Source organism: Apodemus sylvaticus, chromosome 22 (assembly GCF_947179515.1).
Source record: "Apodemus sylvaticus chromosome 22, mApoSyl1.1, whole genome shotgun sequence".
Classification (NCBI taxonomy): domain Eukaryota; kingdom Metazoa; phylum Chordata; class Mammalia; order Rodentia; family Muridae; genus Apodemus; species Apodemus sylvaticus.
In genome coordinates this window covers 361,338-384,663 of record NC_067493.1, presented here as the reverse complement: position 1 = coordinate 384,663, position 23,326 = coordinate 361,338, and the positions used below count along the sequence as shown (strand labels likewise).

At 42.5% G+C, this 23,326-nt stretch overlaps 1 protein-coding gene across 2 annotated transcripts in view; it reads left to right on the top strand.

Moving 5' to 3' along the window:
• The window catches only part of LOC127673364 (fatty acid-binding protein 12-like), a 164,888-nt gene that overhangs the window by 139,091 nt on the left and 2,471 nt on the right, over positions 1-23,326 (top strand). The window contains exon 1 of one of the 2 annotated variants that reach the window (XM_052169080.1): positions 14,488-14,681. The exons of the other annotated variant lie outside the window; for it this stretch is intronic. The gene's annotated coding sequence lies outside the window, so the exon portion shown is untranslated. Of the gene's footprint in view, positions 1-14,487; positions 14,682-23,326 lie in introns of those variants that run through there. 2 annotated transcript variants of the gene reach the window in all.

Genomic DNA, 23,326 nt, shown 5'->3' with positions numbered 1-23,326 from the left:
TGAGTTTTAATGAAACTCAAGCTCAGAATAATTATAGTGAGGCTTGCATTAGAGAAAGAACTGGAAAGGCCGTGCTTCACACTCAGCCCTTGTTCAGTTATGTCCTAGTTTTTATGTTTCCTCATGAGGCTGTGTCCAACCTGACCCAAAAGTTCTGTGTAATCTCTGAGGAAAACAGTCTTCTGCCATCTTGTGTCTTGTGCCAGTATTTCAGTAGCAACACTAAGGACATTGTGATCCAAGTGATTTTTCACTGGATGGGGCCAGGAATGGAAGAGCAGAACATAACCCATTTCTACAGCTCCAGCCACTGGAGTCTGCAACATCCCCTCCTTTGCCACACAATCAAAAACTGTATCTTGGGGTTGGAAAAATAGGTTGATGGCTAAAGATCTTGCCACACACAGAAGCATGAGAACCATAGTTCATACCCCCATCACCCACATAAATGCCAGGTAGGTGTGGCAGCCTGCCTATGTTTCTAATGCAGGGAAGGCAGATAAGGCTTGCCTGGGAAAGCTGGCTAGCTAGACTAGCCATACCTGAAGGCTATGAATTCAACTTAAAGACTGCTTCAACAAATAAGGTAAGAAAAGACACATAACACCAACCTTGAGCCTCCAATACACATGCATGTACATCACACATGCACATGAGAGAAAGTAAGAATCTTCTTACTTGTCAAAGTGTTCCCTGCAGGGTGAAATTCTCCCTGGTGGGGAAGCGCTGCCTTGCATCTGTGCCTCTGGAAGAGCTTCACATGACAAATTTCCTTCAAGAATTGATTGTTACTGAGTGTTGTCATCACACACTGATGAGAATTTTATTTAAGGTCTAGTAACCCTCAAGAGGCCCCGCTTCTACAATGTCATCTTCTCAAAAGCCAAAGCTGCACACACTCAAAAACAAAACAAACAAATAAAAACAACAAGACCAGACTCGCTTCTGAACTTCACAAAGTAAAGATTTAATCTCTAAGAGTTGTTGTTGATTCACTGAAACTGGACCTGCAAAATGGCTCAAAAGGTAGAAACTGCCATTGTCAGAAGATACAAGCTTGATGGTCAGGGTTCAATCCTAGAACCCACACAAAAGGGGGAAAAAAGCAATTATTCTTCTGCACCATTGCATGCACACTACACCCCTACTGTTTAAAATAATAATAAATAAAAGAAAAATAGTTCCTGAAACTTTATACTAGTAACACATTACATTCAGACTATAAAATAGCTTAGAGATTAACCAAAGAGATCAACACATATTATGATCAAATTGTCACTACTAAGCATTCCTATTTGAAAAAGATTTCAGGCTAAAGAATGAGCCTAAGTGTCTGTCAGGAGCCATGTAGGAGAGGCTAAGGCCAGCGGTGATTTTGCTGAAGGTGACCTGCCTTTTTGCATGGCCTAACATAGGTGAACTGTCATACTGGGAGGCCAGGTCCCGAGAGACTTCATCCCAGGATGGCTTCTTGCTGCCAATATACCTTCCCTGTCACTATTATATCACCTAAGGGTTCCTGGACATTGGCTCACCTCATTGAGCAGATTTCCTGCAAATTAACATAAAGATGAACTGTCATGAATTTATACTGTTCAGATGAATTAATTATCTTATAGAATTCCTGACTTGATTCAAATAATTTTAGGAGGAAAGTTTTAAGAAATGGTTTTAGTTGTTTTGCCAGAAAGATCTAATAAAGTTAGAATCAATAATAGAATGTACAGACTCCTCACAAAATAGTACTAAAGGCAGGATTATAAGGAATGCAATGAAACTTTTGAACTCATAATGAACACTGATTTGAACTTAATATCAGTATCCTTTTGTAACTCCCCCTTTATCTAACACTTTATCTATGAGGTGATTTTCTAAGAATTTTTGTCTTTAAAAAGGCCAGAGAATAGAAATAAGGTGGTGGCTTGGGGGGGGGGGGGCTCTGACCTATACATCCATTCAAATGTATGTGTGGCATTTGGGACTCAGGTCCAGCCATTGAATATAGATATGTATGTCTGTTTGTCTGTGTGTAGGTATGCATGAACACTTGTGGAGGAGATGAAACACATGGTTAGGCCCAAGCAGAATGTGTGTGTATGAATGTGTGTGTATGATGTGTATGTATGAATGTGTGTGTATGAAAGTTTATGTATGAATGTGTGTATGAATGTGTGTATGAATGTGTGTGTATGAACATGTGTATGAATGTGTGTATGAATGTGTGTGTATAAATGTATGTGTATGAATGTGTGTGTATAAATGTATGTGCATCTTTGCACATTTGCCTGTGTGAAGGATTTTAATTTTTCTCCTTTCTTTATAACATTTTATCTGTGAGATAATTATTTCTTATACAGAGATCATTTTGTTAAAAAGCTATAATAAGCTAAAAGTAATTTTAAAAAAATGGTGGTGTATCCATTTCCAGCTTCATCTAGTATGTGTTGTATATGTAAGTGACTTCTTTCTTTTTTCTCTCTGGTTCAATAAGAGTTAACGAGCTCTGAGCCTCTCCCCTGGGCAGTAGGGGCCTTTTGGCTGGCTTGCCAGAGAAAGGAACACTAGCAATTAATCCTTTACTTAATTCCACACTGCTAAACAACGTGTACTATTCGCAAGGAAACTCTACCTGCCTAGCCATTGGCCGTTGACTCTTTATTGGTTGATCAAAAACCAATGGAGACAAGGACCTTCAATGTGTCGATAAGAGGATTCCTGATTTTGGGCTGGATTAATTCAAAGCATTAGAACCAATCCCCAACAAAAGCTACAGTAAAATGATTTTGGTTAAAAACATTACCACTCTGGAAGTCTTACTATACCAGTACCATAGTGAAGGAAAGAAACTGGAAGGATTTTTTTCATTCTTTTCCATACTTTTTTGTTACATCCCCTAACACTCATAACTTGCATTTACCAACCTTAAAACACCTTCTTAGACCCTCAAACACTTTCTCAGAACTTTTGAATCCTCAGTTCTTACATAAACTTTAAATTTTACTCTTTTTTCCTATCCAGTTTTTCATCATGAGACACAGGTGGCTATAACTGGGATCAGATACTGGAAAGTGAGTTTCTTTAGATAAAGGAATAATAAAAAGTTACTTCTTTCACTAGTCTAGTCTTCAAACCCTTCAGAGACCTGAGAAGAATAGATTTTACCTGAGTAAGCAGGAAGTATAATTCAAAGGACCTATGTAGCAATCAAAGTGGTGGAGACTTACCAGTTACCTAGATGGCCAACCCACTAGGTTCCCACGGCGTCGATGGCTCTATTGGGGACATAGGTCCCATGTACATGTACATGGGAGTCTTTGGCTGCCAGGTCTGGCAAATCTGAGAGACCTTCCTGTGTAGGATTAGGATTACCTTACTTTGTTTTAAGCATGACATGTCCTGTGTCCAATTTGTCCATAGTTTGGACAGGGTCCTGGCAGTGGGTAAGGCATTGGGGCAGTTATGAGCAGTCATCAGTGTACCAGAATCCAGGTGGTGTCCTTTGTTGTTATGCCCACATCTTCTTGGGGACCTTGAAGAGGTCACTGGTGGATTTGGGAGTCTCTGTCATGGTGAGTTAAAGCATCTTAAATGCCATATTCAGCAGGTTCTCTGACAGGTTAGAGGGTTAGTTCCCACCAAGCATATCTGAGTTAACCAATCTTTGCCTGTTTTTAGTTATCTGCTCTAAACTGCACCTGCATTTTAAAATAAAGTGCAGTTTAAAGAGTAAAGACATAGAGCACAACCATAAATTTTGGAAGACAAAAACTAAGTTCTAACAAGAGAAACCAATGTAATACCTTCAAAATTAATATCAAGTGGGTTTCTATCATGTTACAAGGTTTGGCTGTTATGGTCAATAAGCAAGGAACATTGTTTTCATTTTTGTTTTTTCCAAAACATAACAGAGGTGGCTTCTAGCCATGGGACTACGCTTAATTAAAACAGTGGGGAGGCTATGACTCCTCCTTCTTTATCCCATAGTCAAGACAGCAGCCAGCCATGTGTTGTTTATGCCATTTCTCCTACCTGCCCGGGTGTAGTGAAGCAGGTGCAGTGGGAGATTTAAAAGAACCAGGCTGCGCCCTCCCTGCCACTGTTCCCACTACTGGTGGATGCGTGGATGGGATGGAGGGTGGATTAGGGAATGTGGGGCTAGGCAGCACCTGGGGCCATATGTGCTCAGCCACTGACGTTGTTTAGAAGTGGGAATGAGAGGTCAGTTTCCAAAATACCTGGACTCACGGGCTCAGACTGAAGTTGTCTGTGCAAGGTCTGAGACAAACCCAATTTGGATAAATATCTCAGCAAACACCTGGTAGAATCAGGCCATCAACATTTAGACCCAAAAGTGTCCATTTTCTAGCCTTAGCCAGAACAGAAAGACTCAGCTGCATACAAGCCTGGGGTTGTACAGTTGGGGGTGAGGGTTTCCTCAGGTCAACCATCTAATCATCTTGCCTCTGACTCCTGAATGCTGGGATTACAGTCATGAAAACCACCATACACACTTCAAAAATGGAGTCCTGAATATATATTTATGGTTTTGCACCTTTTCTTCTGGTTTTCTTTGTTGAGCTTATTTGTTTGTTTGTTGAGATAGGGTTTATCTATGTAGTCTTGTCTATCCTGGAACTCTCTCTGTAGACCAGGCTTGCCTGGAATTCTGCCTCTCAAGTTCTGTAATTAAAGACACAGACCACAACCACCTGGACTCTTTTTGAGACTCATACTCCATGCATTTACTTTTTGGATTGCTGTATATTCTTAGTAATTAGTCTTTTCCTCCTAAGCAACATCATTCTTCATAATTTTTTTTCTGAGTTCTACTTGGTCCAACATTAGTATAACAATTTCAGAATTCTATTGCTTAAGGTATGCACCATAAATATTCTTGTAGATAGTACAAAGTTTAATATCGCTTTTTTAAAACCAGTTAAATACTCTCCGTCTTTTCATTGGTGTGTTTAAACCATTCTTGTTTAATGTACTTTTTATGTGTTTAATATTAAAATATGTTGCAGTTCTAGTTATAAATTGAACATTTTTATTATTTACTTCATAATTACTGTCGAATTATTACACATTCCTTCTTATTCACTTTGAAAAGCATTTGTTAACGTTCAATGAATTTCCCTACATTAGTTTTCAAGCCACCAAGACCCACTGTCTTAGGGTTTCATTGCTGTGAGGAGATACCATGACCAAAGCAATTCTTATAAAGGTAAACATTTAATTGGGGCTGGCTTGCAGGTCCATATAATGTTCAGTCCATGATCATCTTAGCAGGAAGCATGGCAGTCTGTAGACATACATGGTGCTAGAGAAAGAGCTGAGAGTTCTACAACTTGATCCTAAGGCAACCAGGAAAGGACTGTCTTCTGCAGACAGCTAGGAAGGGCTTTCTTCATCACTGGGTGGAGCTTCAGCACAAGACATCAAGGCCTACCTCTACAGTGACATACTTCCTCCAACAAGGCCATACCCACCCTTACAAGGCTACCGCTCCTAATAGTGTCACTTCCCTGGGGCCAATCAAACCCTCACACCCACTTTAATCTTTCTTTAGCTCTGTGTAAAACAGTGGTCCTTCATGATAATAGTGCATCTGAGAAATTTTTTCTTTCAGAACTGTGTAGTCATCTGATTACACCACATTAAATGGGAACAGAAACAGACTTGATTTTTGCAGCATTTACTCATGTCTGCCTGCCAAATGAATTCCTTGATTTATCCACATCTATCTTATACTAACTTGCTCAAAGTAAATGACATGACATTTGCTAAACTTGATCCTGAGGTAATGCAGCCAACTCTACTCTGACTTCCCAGGGGACTCCAGTGCTTGTCCATGAAGTAATGGACCACATGATTCTAAAATTCCAGGTTTTTCTTGACCTGGAGGGCATGTCTTATTCAATATGAAAGAGCCCCACAATTATATTTAATACTAGTAGTTTATTCTGGTGTTTACAGTGGATACTTTTATGCATTTTGAAGACCTTAGCATAATGAATTCTCAATTTTCCTTCCTAACTTTGTGGTCCTGTTATTAGCATTAGCACATATTTCACTTCTGTATGTTCTGTAAACATATAAACTATTGATACTATTTTTACCACTGCTAATTTACTTTTAGAGAATGTTAAAAGAATTATTTAAACTTTCATTTATTTGATTCTTAGTTTTTGTTTTGTTTTGTTTGTTCAGTATAGATCCAGGTTTCTCTCTGGTGTCATAGTCTTTCCTGCCTGAAAAGTATTTTTTTCATAAAATAGATCCATTGATTGAATTGAGTACACAGATGATGTGTACTCAATATTTGTTTGCCTGCCCAAGTCTTTATTTTCCTTACTTTATTTTGTATGTACAACTATGCAGTAGTAGTTTCTTTCTTCCTGTAGGCATGTTAAAGATACCTTCAAGCTACTATAAGTTCTGATATGACAATGACTATAATTCTTATTTTCACTTTCTGCATTAATGTTGCTATTATTTTTCTGGTTGCCTTCAAAATGTTTTCTTCTCAGAAATTCAAATATGGCACAGCTATGTGTATAGGTTTTTGACAGCTTTATTATTTTGGTTACAGATATTGCTGGTTGGATTTATGATTTGTAGGGCTTTATATTTTTTAATTTCCAGATCCATTTATCTTTTTAATATTTTATGAATGTTAAGTTATATAGCTGGCATCAATCTTAATTTTTAAAATTTATCAGCAATTGCTTCTTCAAATACATACATATATATTTATATATATATTTTTTTTTCTTTTAAGGCAGATTTATTAGGAAGATGCTTTCTGGTGAGCTAGTTCACTGGCCCCAAGGACCAAGGACAAGGAAATTGCCATGGGGAAAGGGGGTGGGGTGAGGAGGGAGAGAGAGAGAGAGAGAGAGAGAGAGAGAGAGAGAGAGAGAGAGAGAGAGAGAGAGAAAAGTGGGTATGTGTGCTGAGAGAAGAGAGGAGAAAAAGAGCTTTTTTTTTTCAAATGAATACTTCTTCTGTTCCTTTATACTCCTGTTGTGAATTGTGTTATTTTAAAACATCTTCACCTAACTGTGTGCTTTCAGCACCTATGGGGTAGTAACAAGCTACCCCAGGTTAGTTCCTAATGTCTTTTTATGTGTGGTTTTTCCTGTCAGGTATGTATGCATACATGTATGTATATATTATTTTTAAATTTTTATATCACTTGTATTCTACTAGAATATAATCTGAAAACACACTTTTTGTAAATTAATTGACCAATCTTCTTCTAAGACACACAGAGAGAGAGAGAGATCATCTTTAGTTTTATACAGAACATTGTGTGTGCAATAACTGTTCAATGTAGATCATGTTACCTGTACTTTGGTAATAGCATTAACCATACATTACACATATTAAGTCTAAAAAACATTATTTTTTTACTCAATATATTTCTATTTACATTTCAAATGATTTCCCCTTTTCTAGACCCCCACTCCCTTAAAGTCCCATCAGCCCCCTTCCCTCCCCCTGTTTTTCCACCCAACCCTTCCCACTTCCCGGTTCTGGTTTTGCCCTATACTGCTTCACTGAGTCTTTCCAGAACCAGGGGCCACTCCTCCGTTCTTCTTGTACCTCATTTGATGGGTAGATTATGTTTTTGGTATTTCAGTTTGCTAGGTTAATAACCACTTATTAGTGAGTGCATACCATGATTCACCTTTTGAGTCTGGGTTACCTCACTTAGTATGATGTTCTCTAGCTCCATCCATTTGCCTAAGAATTTCATGAATTCATTATTTCTAATGGCTGAATAGTATTCCATTATGTATATATACCACATTTTTTGCATCCACTCTTCTGTTGAGGGATACCTGGGTTCTTTCCAGCTTCTGGCAATTATAAATAGGGCTGCTATGAACATAGTGGAACATGTATCCTTATTACATGCTGGGGAATCTTCTGGGTATATGCCCAGGAGTGGTATAGCAGGATCTTTTGGAAGTGAGGTGCCCAGTTTTCTGAGGAACTGACAGACTGATCTCCAGAGTGGTTGTACCAATTTGCAACCCCACCAGCAGTGGAGGAGTGTTCCTCTTTCTCCACATCCTCACCAACATCTGCTGTCTTCTGAATTTTTAATCTTAGCCATTCTGACTGGTGTAAGGATAAATCTCAGGGTTGTTTTGATTTTCATTTCCCTAATGACTAATGAAGTTGAGCATTTTTTAAGATGCTTCTCCACCATCTGAAGTTCTTCAGGTGAAAATTCTTTGTTTAACTCTGTACTCCATTTTTAATAGGGTTATTTGGTTTTCTGGAGTGTAACTTCTTGAGTTCTTTATATATCTTGGATATTAGCCCTCTATCTGATGTAGGGTTGGTGAAGATCTTTTCCCAATTTGTTGGTTGCCGATTTGCCCTTTTGATGGTGTCCTTTGCCTTATAGAAACTTTGTAATTTTATGAGGTCCCATTTGTCAATTCTTGATCTTAGAGCATAACCTATTGGTGTTCTGTTCAGGAACTTTCCCCTGTACCGATGTCCTCAAGGGTCTTCCCCAGTTTCTCTTCTATTAGCTTCAGAGTGTCTGGCTTTATGTGGAGGTCCTTGATCCATTTGGAGTTGAGCTTAATACAAGGAGACAAGGATGGATCAATTCCCATTCTTCTGCATGCTGACCTCCAGTTGAACCAGCACCGTTTGTGAAAAGGCTATCTTTTTTCCATTGAATGTTTTCCGCCCCTTTGTTGAGGATCAATTGGTCATAGGTGTGTGGGTTCATTTCTGGACCTTCAATCCTGTTCTATTGATCCTCCTGCCTGTCACTGTACCAATACCATGCAGTTTTTAACACTATTGCTCGGTAGTATTGCTTGAGGTCAGGGATACTGATACCTCCCGAATTTCTTTTATTGTTGAGAATAGTTTTAACTATCCTGGGTTTTTTGGTATTCCAGATGAATTTGAGGATTGCTCTTTCTAACTCTGTGAAGAATTGAGTTGGGATTTTGATGGGTATTGCGTTGAATCTGTATATTGCTTTTGGCAAAATGGCCATTTTAACTATATTAATCCTGCCGATCCATGAGTATGGGAGGTTTTTCCATTTAGAGGTCTTCTTCCACTTCCTTCTTCATAGTCTTGAAGTTCTTGTCATACAGATCTTTCACATCAAAAACATTAATTTTATGTGGCTCAGTCTAACACTAAACTATTAAAAATATTATAAATTCCTTCTTGAAAGACTCACAGGCTAAGATCTGAATGGGAAACAGGACTTTTAAAACAAGAAAGAAAGATGCACATGTGAAATTACAGAGACTGTGGCAGCATTCACAGGACATGTGTGGTTCTATTAAAAATGGGGTCTCAATATTGAGAGGGGAATGGAACTGCATCCCCATTCCAATCCAGTTGACATCCATGTCCAAAGAACAATATTACTTGCTTTTATAATATAAAATGCTCTATGAAATGAGGGATGACACCATACTTGGCATGTATCCCCTGAAGTTGTTGAAGATGCCATCGTGTATGTAGAAATCATTTTCTAGAAACACAATGGCCACCAGATGAATGAAAAAGAAAACATTAAAGTTCCTGTGTATGTTAACAAATGATTTAACAGCCTTGCTTTCAGGTATGATTTACAAGAATTTCTTTTTTCATCGGACCTATGTCCGATGAAATGGCATCTGAAGTAATAATGATATGGAACGAAATAAAATATATGAAAATAAGAATAAAATAAAATGGGACAAAGGAACGAAAAAGGGAGAACATTGTCTAATGAAAAAGCACCAAGCAAGGAAGGGACTCTGAATGCCAGTAATTCAGAAAGCTGGGGGAGGGGGAGGGTGGGGACATGCTAATGAGGAACCTGGTTGCTGATTTCATGCTAATGACGGGGCGGGGCATGAACATCCAGGGTGGCTGCTATGCTAATGATGGGGCGGGGCGTGTGCTTTCCAGGGCAGACTGCTATGCTAATGATGGGGCGAGGCGTCCGCAAACAGGAAGGACTGCTATGCTAATGAGGCATCGTAGGGAAATAAGCCTTCGCATGCAAAACAGGCGTAGCCTGCGTGTAATTGATTGGCTGGATAATGTTATTTACAGGGGCAGGGTCGCCTTGCTGCAATGGAGGGACGTGGTAGCAATAGGGTGTCCTTGGCAAGGGTTTGGGTCTGCATGAAGTCACACCCATCGCGGATGCATCAGTCAATCCTCCACGTGGATGGGATCACTAACTTGCTACACCCTGGCCTGTCAATTAATTTTCAGCCCTGCCCCCAGGCTTTCTGGTCGGCCTGGACCCGGGGGTCAGGTCTGGAACTGGACGGGCAGGAAGTGGGGACAGGGGAGGGGCAGAGGCGGGAGGAAGGTGAGCGCGCACTTTTTAGCGACTGCTGGGATTTAGCGACTTCAGCTGTCGTGGCCTGGGACATGTATGGCTAACCTGTGACTTCAGCTGTCATGGCCTGGGACATGTATGGCTAACCTGTTTTGAGTGAGCATCAGGCCATGCGGCTGTAGACTGGAGCCCTCAGATGCTCATGGTGTCTCAATAGCTTGCCAAATCATGAGGTCCAGGCGCTTCACTAACAGTGCAGAAACTAAGGGGAAATACAGGGGCATGAGGCTGCCTTCAGGTGAGCTGGACTCAGTTTCCTTTCTAGAGGAGGTTTCAATAAATTTCACCTCTGACCTTTCAGACACAGGAAGGAAGTTTGAGGATGAAAGAAGATACTGAGTCATATACAGTAATGTATATTAATCCCCTTATACAAGTAGTCTGTCTTTATGTTAAAAAACACTTTTCAACATGATTTTAGGAAATAGATCACTTTCCAAAGTAATTACAACTACATTTCTAACATTAAAAAGGCCCTTCCAAGAAAAACAAAGATGAAAAAACATTTGGAAGCTGAGTGTGTGGTTCATGGTGGAGTGCAGTGCTTACCAGGCATGCATAAGGCCTTGGGTTCGACCCTAGCACCAGAAAGTGGGGAAGGATTGTAAAATCAAAGGAAATATAAGTACAGTTTGAATAGACAGAGGGACAGTCAACTAATGTATAGACAGAGGGACAGTCAACTAATGTATAGACAGAGGGACAGTCAACTAATGTATAGACAGACAGAGGGACAGTCAATTAATGTATAGACAGAGGGACAGTCAACTAGTGTATAGACAGAGGGACAGTCAACTAATGTATAGACAGAGGGACAGTCAACTAATGTATAGACAGAGGGACAGTCAACTAATGTATAGACAGAGGGACAGTCAACTAGTGTATAGACAGAGGGACAGTCAACTAGTGTACATAGTAGAAGCAAACTGTGGGACATGTTTGCCATCCCAGGAAGGCAAAGAGAAGGGATCATGAGTTCAAGGGCAACCCGGGATACATAGCAGGATCCCGCCCTGAAACAAGAAGCATCCCAAAGAAAGCTGGAAAAATAAACCTGGAGCCCAGGAAGGGCACTTTAAAACAACCTCTGCTGCAGACTCTCGCTTCCCATCAGTCCTTTCTGAACCTTATTGAATATAATCCCTTTCAAAGATAGAATTAATTTTTGTAACTACAGTGTACTTTCAGACACAGACAAATGATTAAAAAGTAGAAAGGAAGGAAGGAAGAAAGGAAGGGGGAAAAAAAGGCAGGTTTACTCCAAACCACATTATCTAAAACAATTTCTACCAACAATTTAGTGTAGTTTTTCTACAATCATTATATAGTTATAGTTATAGCTATAGCTATAGCTATAGCTATAGCTATAGTTATAGTTATAGTTATGATCAGAGCATTTTGCACAGCCGTAAGTAAGTCATGGGACTGGATATAATGCTCAGTGATAGAGGCTTTCTTTGGAAGGCGTGAGGCCCTGGATGTAACTCATATCAGGACACATCAAAAACAAAGATGAATGAGCTCAACCCTTTTGTTCTGTTACTATTTGGATTGTTAATATTTGGACTTAGGTATCCTCTAAAGACAATTCTTGATCCATCACCTGCAGCATCCTAAATTAATTTCAAAATAGTACTCAATCACCTTCAATCTGATTTGAGCTGCAGCCAGGACTAACTGGCTTTCTGCCTTGTGACCTGTCACCATGAATGGTGTGTGAGACAGTGTATTCTGACTGTATTCTACATCACCTGGACCTGCTGAGCGTCATCATTCACTTCTGATTGCTTAGTGGATGGGGATGCGGGAAGGACGCGGGGCTCGTGCTGCACCTGAAGATTATTCAGCTCATAAACTCATTGGAGATCCCACAGCTGGGCAGAGATGCTCTCTTCCCTGTGATAGCTCCTAATGCTGGGCACCTCAGCCCAGCTTCGCTCAGATGGTGAAACTATTAACTTACTTTCTTACCTGAGAGGCAATATCAAAGTATCTAAAACCTATGAACACAGTTGAAGAGTTTCTCCCTGGCGTGTCTAACAAAGTCGGTGCTTTTTGCCGTCACCCTGTCACCCTTCAGCAGCGAGTCAGGTTCTTACTCCTTCCCAAGTTGGCATCTTTTTCTTTCCCTTTTAAAAATTTTTTTTAGATGTATTTATATCATGGGATGAGTATTATGCCTTCAAGTCCGTGTATCTCACGTGTGCTGGTGCCTGAGGAGGTCAGAAGAGGAAGTCAGGGCCCCTGAAGCTGGAGACAGACAGCTGTGAGCCGTCATGTGGGTGCTGGGAACTGAACCTGGGTCCTCTGCAGGAGCACCAAGCGCGCTGAACAGCTGAAGCAGCCCATTAGCCCTCTTCTGTTTGCTTCTGTTTGCTTCTCTCTTGCTCTTTCTTTCTCTTCCTTTTTTCTTTTCTCCTGTTTTTCCTTTCCTTCCCTCCCTTTCTTTCTCTCTCTCTCCCTCCCTCCCTCCCCCTCCCCCTCCCCCTCCCTCCCTTCGCCCCTCCCTCCCTCCCTCCTCCCTTCCCCCCCTTCTTCCCTCCCTTCATCCCTCCCTCCCTCCCTTCCTCCCTCCCTCCCTCACTCCTTCCCTTCCTTTGTTCAGTTTATGTAACAAGGCTGGTATTAAACTCTGAATCCCACGCTCCAGCCTATCAGATGCTAGGATTAAAGGTTCCTCCCACCACACCCAGCTTGGTGTTTTGTTGTTACTTAATTTTTTTGTACTTTTGTTTTCTATATTTTGAGTAATGTCATAAAAACTGTTAAGTTTCTATACACACAGTCCACAATGTGAGAAAAATCCTTTTTCAGTTTATCAGCAACAAGATTAGAATGTTTTCAAAAGAGAAGATTGAAAGAAATAAAGTTCACACTGGCTAGATACTGGTAGGGTACACGTGTGATTCACCGCTTGCTGGCCCACTGCAGAACCCACTGTAGAACTCACTGTGACCTGAGCGGTCCTGCATGCCAGAGACTTGTAGGCAGTGGTATCTGACAGGTAGTCTGGGGTCTTAGTTATTTCTGTTGTTGTGATAAGACACCAGGATTGAGGCAAGAGTTTCAGAGCAGCAGAGTCCTTGATCATCATGACAGAGACCATGGCGGCACGTAAGCAGGCAAGGCTCTTGAGCAGAAACTGAACATTTACATCTTGATGCACAGCCCAGAGGCAGAGAGCTAGTTGAGAATGGTGTGGGCTTTCACTGCCAGTGACAAACCTCTTCCAACCAGGCCACACGTGATGAGTGTCCCAAACAGTTCCACCAGTTGTGGGTCCAGCATCCAAACCGTGAATGTCTGGAGCCGGTCCCACTCCAGCCATCATAGCTGGCTATCTGTGAGGCGGGGTAAAGTGGGAATGTAAGCGTTCTTGGAGAGTCAGTTGTGCTGGGGCACAGAAAGGAGCCTTGTGCAGGGAGGAGTGTTTTCCTCAAGTGGACACAGGTGAAAGACTAAGGCAGATGCTTGAAGGAACATTTCACTGAAGCAGACACAGGAGATAGGATGTTATGCTAAAGCAAGCACGGGAAAGGACACATGATGAGGGACTCTGCTAACAACACACACGTATTGCTCGGCCCTGCCTTACGTTGTGTGGTTGAGCTCCATTTGTCCAGATTCCAAGGACTTGGGTGGAGGCAAGGCACGTGGAGGACGTGTGGTGTTTGGAGGGTGTAGATATGACTCCGTGGAGTGATGCAGACAGAACTCGGCTTGCTGGGACAGCGAGCTGGGCAACACTTGGGGGCCTCAAGTCTTCACTGATCTTTGCTTCCCTGAGAGAGGCACAGCCAAAAAGTTCTGGTGTCCTTCCCGGTTCCTCCTGCTGATTCAAGCCAAGGCTGAGGCAGGGATGTCTCTGCTAGCTCCTGTCGCCACTGTTGCTAACCTGATTCACCTGAATTGGACTGCTGGTACATTCATGAGGTGTTTGCGAGTGGATCGAGCTGCCACTGCTGACCTGTGAACTGAACTGCTGGTTTCCAGGCAACACAGACAGGAGTTGCTTCAAGGAACCTTTCTAAACAGGTCCACTTCCCCCATATCCTTTCTTTTCCACTACTTCTGGTGGGTAGTGGGCTCCAAGGGAGGTTAAAGTGTGTAAGAACCATCATTAAAAGTAGGATCTGAAAAGAGAAAGTTACAAAGAAGTCTGGGGCACTGAGCAGTAGCATTGTCTCAAACACAGATATCATCTTAAAGATCAGAGGCAAGGCAAGAGTCTCATTTTCTGTTGTTCTGTTTTGCACGGTGGTATGGTGTAAATGTGAAAAGTCTCCAAGAGGTGAGTGTGTTGGAACACTTGGTCCCCAGGTGGTGGTGATATTTGCGGGTGGGTGGTGTAATCCTTAGGGCCTGGAGTGCACTGTGGGAAGTGGGCTGTTGGGAGCAGGTCTCTGGCTTACCAGCTTGGCCCTCTTCCTGTCCACTTTCCGGTCTCCTGACTGCTGTCTCATGCTCCTGCAGCCACGCCTTCCACACTGTCATGGGTTGCATCCATCTTTAAGTTGTGAACTAATAACCCTTTCCTTCCCTTAGATTGCGTCTTGTAGTTACGTGGTCACAGAATAGGACTCGTGACACATGGTGTAGGGAATTGACTCTTGGGTTCTTTTTTTCTAGGCACGCATTCTACCATTTTTGATAGGGGTTGACAGGGTAATTTGTGAAGGTCTTGAACCCTGGGACCTTCTGCCTTTGCCTTGCTGGGATTTCAGGTGCGTGGTGCCCAAATCCTAGGATTTTAGAAAAGAAAATGTCTTGTAAACACAAGATACAATTTGAGCTGCATCAGAGGGGTTAGTGTGCTAAAATGGGAACCAGAGGGGGCATATCAAATTCTGGTGAACTGAGGGGGTCCGAGATGGTTGGTAACCGAAACGGATGCTGGTTTCAAGTGCTGACAGGCTGAGCTGTGCTGAATTCCAGATTTATGGTAAAGAGCGGACTTAACATCTATCATATGTGACTCATGGGCAGCACATTCTTAGAAAACTGGGGGTCAGTTCTTATTACCTGCTATGCCAACAGCTTCTGGGGGACACCAGTATTGCTGTCTATCAATTTTATCAATGAATTAGACATATCAATTTTATTTCTAATTTTTGTCATGTTGCTTTTGGGATTTTTAAATATTGGAATGAGTTTAGACTTACAAGGGAACTTGCAAACACAATGTAGAGTCCCCAGACAGCCTTCCTGCAGTAGCTTGTCTTGCTAACCTTTCACGCTTTGGTATGGTTATGTCAGATGGCAGAGGCCACAGGGCATGTACATGAGCAAGTGCAGACTTCTGAAATCCTCCTCCTCCTCCTCCTCCTCCTCCTCCTCCTCCTCCTCCTCCTCCTCCTCCTCCTCCTCCTCCTCTGCCACCGCCACCACCACCACTGCTGCTGCTGCTGCTGTTTTCCGTTCACATCGTTTGCTATTCTAGGTCCCTAATGAGGACCCTGCTTTGAATGGAGTCATTGAAACCAAGGGGAAAAACCAAAACCAAATACACCCTCCAGTTTCCGCCTTGTCGTGGTTTAGAGACCATGGAGTTAAGCCTTACACTAACTCTGCTGCAGTTCTGGTCATAATGTTAGTGAGTGCCTGTGTTTTTGTTTTCTCTGTTTTTGAGGAAGTTGGAGGCAGCTCAAATAGGCAAAAGCCACGAAACTTGAGCAAGTGTCTGACAGATGACCTTTCAAAGTATGAGGCCCAGATCACTTTCCTCAGGGGATGCTAATATTGCTATCTTCTGAACATTCATCCAAGGAAGGGAAAGCGCATAGGTTCCTAACACCCTTTACCTCCAACACTTTCCAAATCTCACATCGGCTTCCCCACCAAAACCCAACAGCCTCGATTTGAAACTTACAGCTCCCAGCCACATACAGACCCCATCTGGTGACATCTTCTGGGTTTCCTCCATTTTGTGACAATTTCTCAGATTTTCTTGTTACAACGCTGGCACTTTGCAGAGGCTCACTGGAAATCCCCTCTATTTTCCTTATGTGTCAGGTAGGTGTTACACTATGACTCAGTTTGGGTTCCGGGTAACACAGAGGCCCAGGGTTTCCCATGGCACCTCTGTGTATCAGATCAATCGGTGCCAGGTATGTGTCCCATGGTCAGGTGATGGAGGTCTGCTCAGTTTCTAAAGTTACTAGTTTTCTCTCTGTAAATGAGTCTGAGTATGGGGGATGGGATCTCAAACTTCAGCATGAATCAGCATTTACCAAGAGAACTAGCTAAGAATACCAGTTTTGGGGCCCTTTCCCCAGAGTTTCTGATTTAGCAGTCCATAGTAGGGTCTTTGTCTTTGCAGATGCTGCTGTTGGACCTATAGACCAGTGCCTGAATATTTGTCCTACTGTGGGATCAGATACTCTGACAAAAGTATCTTATTTGATGTCACTTGAGGAAGAGAGGCTTCTTTTAGCGCACAGTTCTAATTTCAGCTGGTCGGTCGTGAGAGCAAGGCCCAGTGGCAGAGAGCTCGAAGCCTGTTGCTGTGACTCAGGCACCTCTCTCAGGCCGTGCAGCCCAGGATCCCCTGCCCGGGTAAGCAGACAGATTCCCACACGGGTGACCCCATTAGGATAACCCCCACGGCCATGCTCAGAGATGGGTCTCCCAGGTGATCGACAATTAACACCAGGGGCACACCCTTAAAACCCTTAGACACGTTGTTCACACCCTGATAACCCATATTCTAGAGCAGTGGTTTAATTGCTAGGCCTTAGACCTGAGTCATCTCAAGAGAGACACTAGAGATGGATCTGGGAGAAACTCTAGAAATATAATGAACATTCCACACCTAACCCTAAATTGTGATTAAGAAGACAGGGTGGCTTAGAGAGTTGACAGGTTCATTAATGCAAGCCACGCCGGGAACCCCTAGAGCCACTGCTATGCCACAATGGTCGGATGCAGAGTCACCAAGTGACTACCTGTGGAGAGAGTGTAGGCAGCAGCTGGGTTCCCACTGAGGCTTCTGTTCTGGGAACCAGGGCAGCAAAGCCAGGGAACCCAGCAGGTGTGACTCACAGCCTGGGGCTCAGACCTTTATTCCTCACAGCAGGAAGCCTCCACAGCTCTGTGAGCCATCTGGGCCACTGGATTTCCTAGAGGCCCACAGCACCAGGCAGCCAGTTCCAGCCTCAGCCTGAATTAGCTGGAAGCCTGTGACAGAAGGAAATCCCAGCCGAATGCAGTTTACCAGCATCCACAGCCTCATTTTATTGGTGGCTTTCCCGTGGTTCAGTTTGCCAACATCTTAAAAATACCTACTTAATCTGGGCTAACAATGCTCCCAGGAGAACCACAGATCATTTAACAAAAATCCTAATACCAGGCTTGAGAAGCCCCCCCCCCCCCTTTGAGTTGTTTGTTAAGGTTGTGCAAAGTTTCCCCAAACATGGCAAGTTGTTGCTATTTCCCTGGGTTTTCTCCAGATGTGGAAGGTTTTCTGAAGACACCATATACATCAGACATAGGCCTCTGAGCTGGAACTGACTTGAAAGCTTCCTCCCCAAGGAGACTTTCTTTCGTGGTAACAGAGGGTGCTGCGCATGCTCCCAAGGGAGGAAAGTAACTCACACCCTACCTGGTTAGGACGCCTACAAAGCACACATAGCAAGCAGCATGGCACGGTAACCGGAAGGGCGTAGTACTGGCATGCATACAGTAGCCAGAAGGGTACTCCTGGCATTCATGCCTTGGCAGTAACCAACAGCTCTCTAGTTAGATTTATTCAGACAGAGAAAAATCATGCCTGGTGCTGGAAACCTAGCCAACCACGCAGGGTTGTAAAGTCGTGAACACTGGAGGAGAACTTACAGACGCCACTTTACATATAACCAGCACAATCCCCAACTACATTCTAAATATTTGTCCCTCTAGCCCCAGATTAAATGCCGTCCTCACCTCTCATCAAGAAACTTCTCTTTGCAACGAACAGATGCAGATCATTGTAGAAACCCATAAACAACCAAAATGCAAAGTTGTGGAGTCTAGTCCCAACTAATAAATAAGCCACATGGCTCCTAAGGCTCAGGGCTCATGGTGGAGGAAGAGAAGGAAGGAAGACTGTAAGAGCAGGAAGACCAGAGGATTTGCTGTGAGTTCTCAGAACTGTCAGAAGTTACACCCATGCTGGTCTGGTCTTACCACCATGACTGTTTAAACAGGACCTGAGCAAGCACAGCGTGAATAAACTTGCTGACATGGATGGGGGAATGCTTGTGAGCCTCGACCCTTCACAAAAAATTATAGACATGTAAGGAATGCTGAAGGGAGCCCACGCAGTCCTCCGGGGAGGAGCACACGCTTTGGTTATCCTGCGCCAACAGGCCAGCCTTGAAAACACACACACACACACACACACACACACACACACACACACACAGCATCACACAGACCGAGCCGGGTGAATTTGTGTATCTAGGAACATGCACATAGACATTTGTAACAGTAATGAGCGAATAAAGAGGGAGGGAGGGCACATGGGAAAGTTTGGAAAGAGGAAGGGGGAAATGATGTAATTAACTCTTCTAATTATTAAATTGCATTTTAATAGAAATGGCAGTGAAAATGTAGAAATCTGATGTAGAATAAATAATCATAATTTTCCAAATACCACTGAATGCTGACAGACCTTACAGGTAGTACACAGGATCTCTGTTCTTAGTAAATAGATATCTACTCCAAGCAAGAGGAAGAAAATGATATTTTTCTCTAATTCTTTCTCCTCCCTGCCCCTCTACAGTTTTGCCGTTATTTATTGCATCTGAAAATGAATATTGTTTGGGGGCCTTACATCCTCTGGAATAGAATGAATTCTACTCTTAATTCCGTCTCATACATGTTTAAAAGAAAGAACCCAAATGTGACTTTTTGTTGAACTCATGTTTCAAATATAGTCTAAAAGTTAAATATAAGAATGTTTTATATTGATAAGATGGTTTGATATTATGAATGTTACAAACCAATAATTCAATACAAACTGGGCAATAAAATACCTATAGAGTCATGCTACATTGCTAGCCACCCACATGAAACCATGGGTCACTTTAGCACAGTTTCAAATTCTTCCATAAGAATTTTACACACCTCCATCAAGTCCCTCTGTGAAAGAAACACCAGAGTGGGGCTCTTTCATTCCGCAGGCACTACGGTGCGTATTGTGCATATAGTGCATATAGTGCATACAGTGCATATTGCGCATATAGTGCATACAGTGCGTATTGTGCTTTCCCCAGCTCTACAATTCTTCACAATGATTAAATGAAACCCAGTATGACAAAAAGCTGGAAAATCTTGCATGACAATCATCTTCTTTGTAGTAGTTTTAAGCTCTAATGTACATCTGTACAGTGTCTATATCTTTCTATAGAAAGTGTGTGTGTGTTTGTGTGTGTGTGTGTAAAATCAAATGAGTATGTTCCCTGAGTCCAGATGCTACATCATTTATGAGGCAATAAGAAATGCACCAATGGGAGAGACCACAGAGCCACTAAGGTTCCATTGTTCTTCCAGAGTTGCATGGAGCTTGGCCCATTGATAACAAAGGGAATGGAGAGAATCTGAAGGAATGTGGGAACAGACAGCAGCCCTTTACTGCCCCAAACCAAGAATATAACTCCCTCAACAGGGGGCACATTCCAGCATCTCCCCATCCTCACCCCCTTTTCTGATCTGGCAATAATAGTATATCAAATAATGTTGTGGGGGGCATTTGGAGTGTGACTCAATGGTGGTGTGTCTGCCTGTTGTATTTAAGGCCCCATGATTCATTCTCAGCAGAACCAAAAATAAAATTGCCTTTAGCAATGGTGATGGAGACAAGTGACAGATATTCATGCTACTCTGTAGCTGGCCTAAAACTTAGAAAGCAGTGTACAGCAATACCTTATTTAATCCACTATGCTAGCTTGCCACATACACCACGTACATCCTGGAGGGTGACCAGAGGCTTCTGCAAACTCTGATTACACCAAAACTATGGCTGGCTGTGTTTAATGGCTATTTATTTTCCTAGCACAGATTAACACTTCCTTACTGCTTAGTTACAGACAGTGATTAGTCATTCTGTGTCCCAACCAAGAAAGATTGGAAAAGATAATCACAATCTGCATTTCCATGGAGCAGACAGTATGCATCTGAACCTTTTTTCCAGGGCTGTGTTAACCTCTGCTGTTGTGATATAGCCAGGTGAGATGGAAGTATGTAGACATCTGATACACACCACACACACACACACACACACACACACACACACACACACTTCACCTTATACATCAGAAGGGACGAGCAAGGAGAGGCTAACATGCTGAAGGCATTGGTAAGATGTGCAATTCAGAGTATGGGGGCTAACATTGGTGACGAGCTGGGTGTGGTTGCCCTTGAATTCCAGTGGGATTTCTGTGCATTCAAGGCCAGTCTGGTCTACATTGGTATTTTTAGACATCAGGTTATATAGTGAGACCTTGTATCAAACAAAAACAAAGCAAACCCTCATCAAAGAAAAACAGACAACAAAACATAATTCTGAGGCTCAGGAGACAGCTCAGTGGTTAAAAAGATACACTTCTCTTTTAAAGGATCAGAGTTTGGTTCCTTGCACCTATGCCCACAACTACTCACCCTCCAGATAGCCCCAACAACTCTGGCCTCAGAGGGCACCTGCACTCATGTGCGCCCAGCCACACGTGGACACACACATAGAGTTAAAATATAAAATACATTTCAAAATTGGTCATTATTGAGGACTCTTCTATTTTTGTAGACTCAGGTGTCCAGCTTAGTCAAGGCCACTTAAGGACATCTCTCCAAAATACAAATTACTGTATTTTTGTCTCAACTATGAACATATCTATAGAAACCTTTAGTTCAAGGTATTGATATAATCAAGTAATGTTCCCCAGACTATGCTGCAGATGGAAGTCTTCTTGCTTTGAGTGGAGTGGTATTCATGAAAACAATCTGAGAAAGTTGGGGATACAGCAACAACCTGAGCCGTGATTGACAATGCCTCTGATGCTGGGTCATAGTAACAGGAGAACAACCCAGTATTTCCCAGTGTGTATATGGTACATTACAAGATAGACTTCTTATGTTTTAAGACAAGGTCACACCCTTAGCAACATAGACATATGTGCCTTTTAATAAAAAGTTTCTGTGTTATGGAGTCAAGTAGCAATGAAATTCTGAAGTGGAGGAGTCAACATGGATGGAACTACCCATTATGGTATGGATTCTTTAGATACAGAGCCATCACCCTACACAGGCCCAGCTAGTCCACCATAAGAGTTACCTGTGCAGCAGACCACCATAAGTTAGCTGTGCATCTGAGATCAAGCTTAGTAACTTCAAAAGTCACAAGGTAACCTCATAAACAAGTAGCCCTGATTCCTGTGTCACCTATCACAATACCAGAAGTCCCTGCCCTCAGATGGTACCTAGGAAATTATGGAGACAGGTATAAGCCACTTAAAAGGTGTGTGTGTGTGTATGTGTGTGTATGCGTGTGTGTGTATGTGTGTGAACATGCTTTATATGTTACCCAGCTCAGTGTTGGGGTGAGTTATAATGGCCAATAGTTTATTACTTTGGTAGTGGAAAGGGACTTAGGAAGTAGGGAGGGAAATAGTTTCATGGACAAAGTGGTGTATCTGTCACCTATTTCATGTGGAGGGCTTGGGACGGGAATACAGATGCAGTAGCAGGTAGACTAATAGGGAATCCACTAGGATGGTCTGGAGATCTGCAAACAGCCATGGCTGGTGGAGAACGGAGCAGGGCTGTTTGACTCTTATTAATGAACACCAGAAAGCACCCATCACTTGAACAACCGAGTAACAAAGCCACCTTGCCGGTGAGGTTAGCTACTATGTGAACCTCAGGTGCTACCTCATGACTAGAGCAGTCGGGTGCTGGAGACAGAAGCTAGCCTGAACTCTGAAGCCCAGCTTGTGAGCCTCAGAGCAGCACCATTGCCCTGTGGTGTCTTGTTCAGGGAGGTTCCAACACACGAGGAGCTGTGTCCTTACGGTGGAGGGCGATATGCACCTAACATGGGACATAGCATCTTTTTCGTGGGCATTTTAATGCCTTCCATTTGAGAACCACCAGGTCATTTCATACTCATGACTACTGTATGGAATGGTCATAAATTTACAATATTTATACAGTAACATAAATAAATCATATCAGGTTGCCTAGCTTTAGAAAGAAGAACTAACCAAAATATTTTCTCTTTACTGCGATAGCTAGGATATTTAGTCAGTAGTATACATAAAGTATCTTGGTCTTTTTAGTCATATAACACCAGTTGCACCATTTACGTTTGTTGAATAATTGTCAGAAAAAAAGTTGACCTGGTTAATTATCTTCTCAGTTGATGAGGGAAACTGAACATTCTAATGGGAATGACAGACGCTGTGCCTCCTTTCCTATCTTAAGGGATTTTGTATCACCAACCTTTCTTGATGTCGATACAGCAGCGTTAGGCAACAAGCACTGCTTAGAACCCATGGGGACATCCACAGAGAAAGGATGAGTTTGCCCTTCAGACTGCTGTTTGGAGTCCTGCTCTCTCATTGCTGTGTTTCCCGTCCTACTTCTGGTCACAAATTTTGAGCCAGTGAAAGTCCTTGTAGGTAGTAGAGCATTACAGTCAGGGCTGAACAGAAGAGAAGTCAGTCTAAACCAAGGAGCTTACTAAGAGGGTCTGGTGCTGTCTGAGCGAGACCAGCTGGTGAGAGTGGGCCACGCCCGGAAAACTGTCTCCTTCCTATCACAGCTGTTAGTCTGTGCTCAGCCGCATGCAGTGGCGGTTCTGACCCCTGGACTACCTTTTTTATTTTTATTTTTTATTTTATTTGTTTATTTATTTTTCATGGTGGAGGTTTTTCAAGACAGGGTTCTAAAACTCAGAGATCC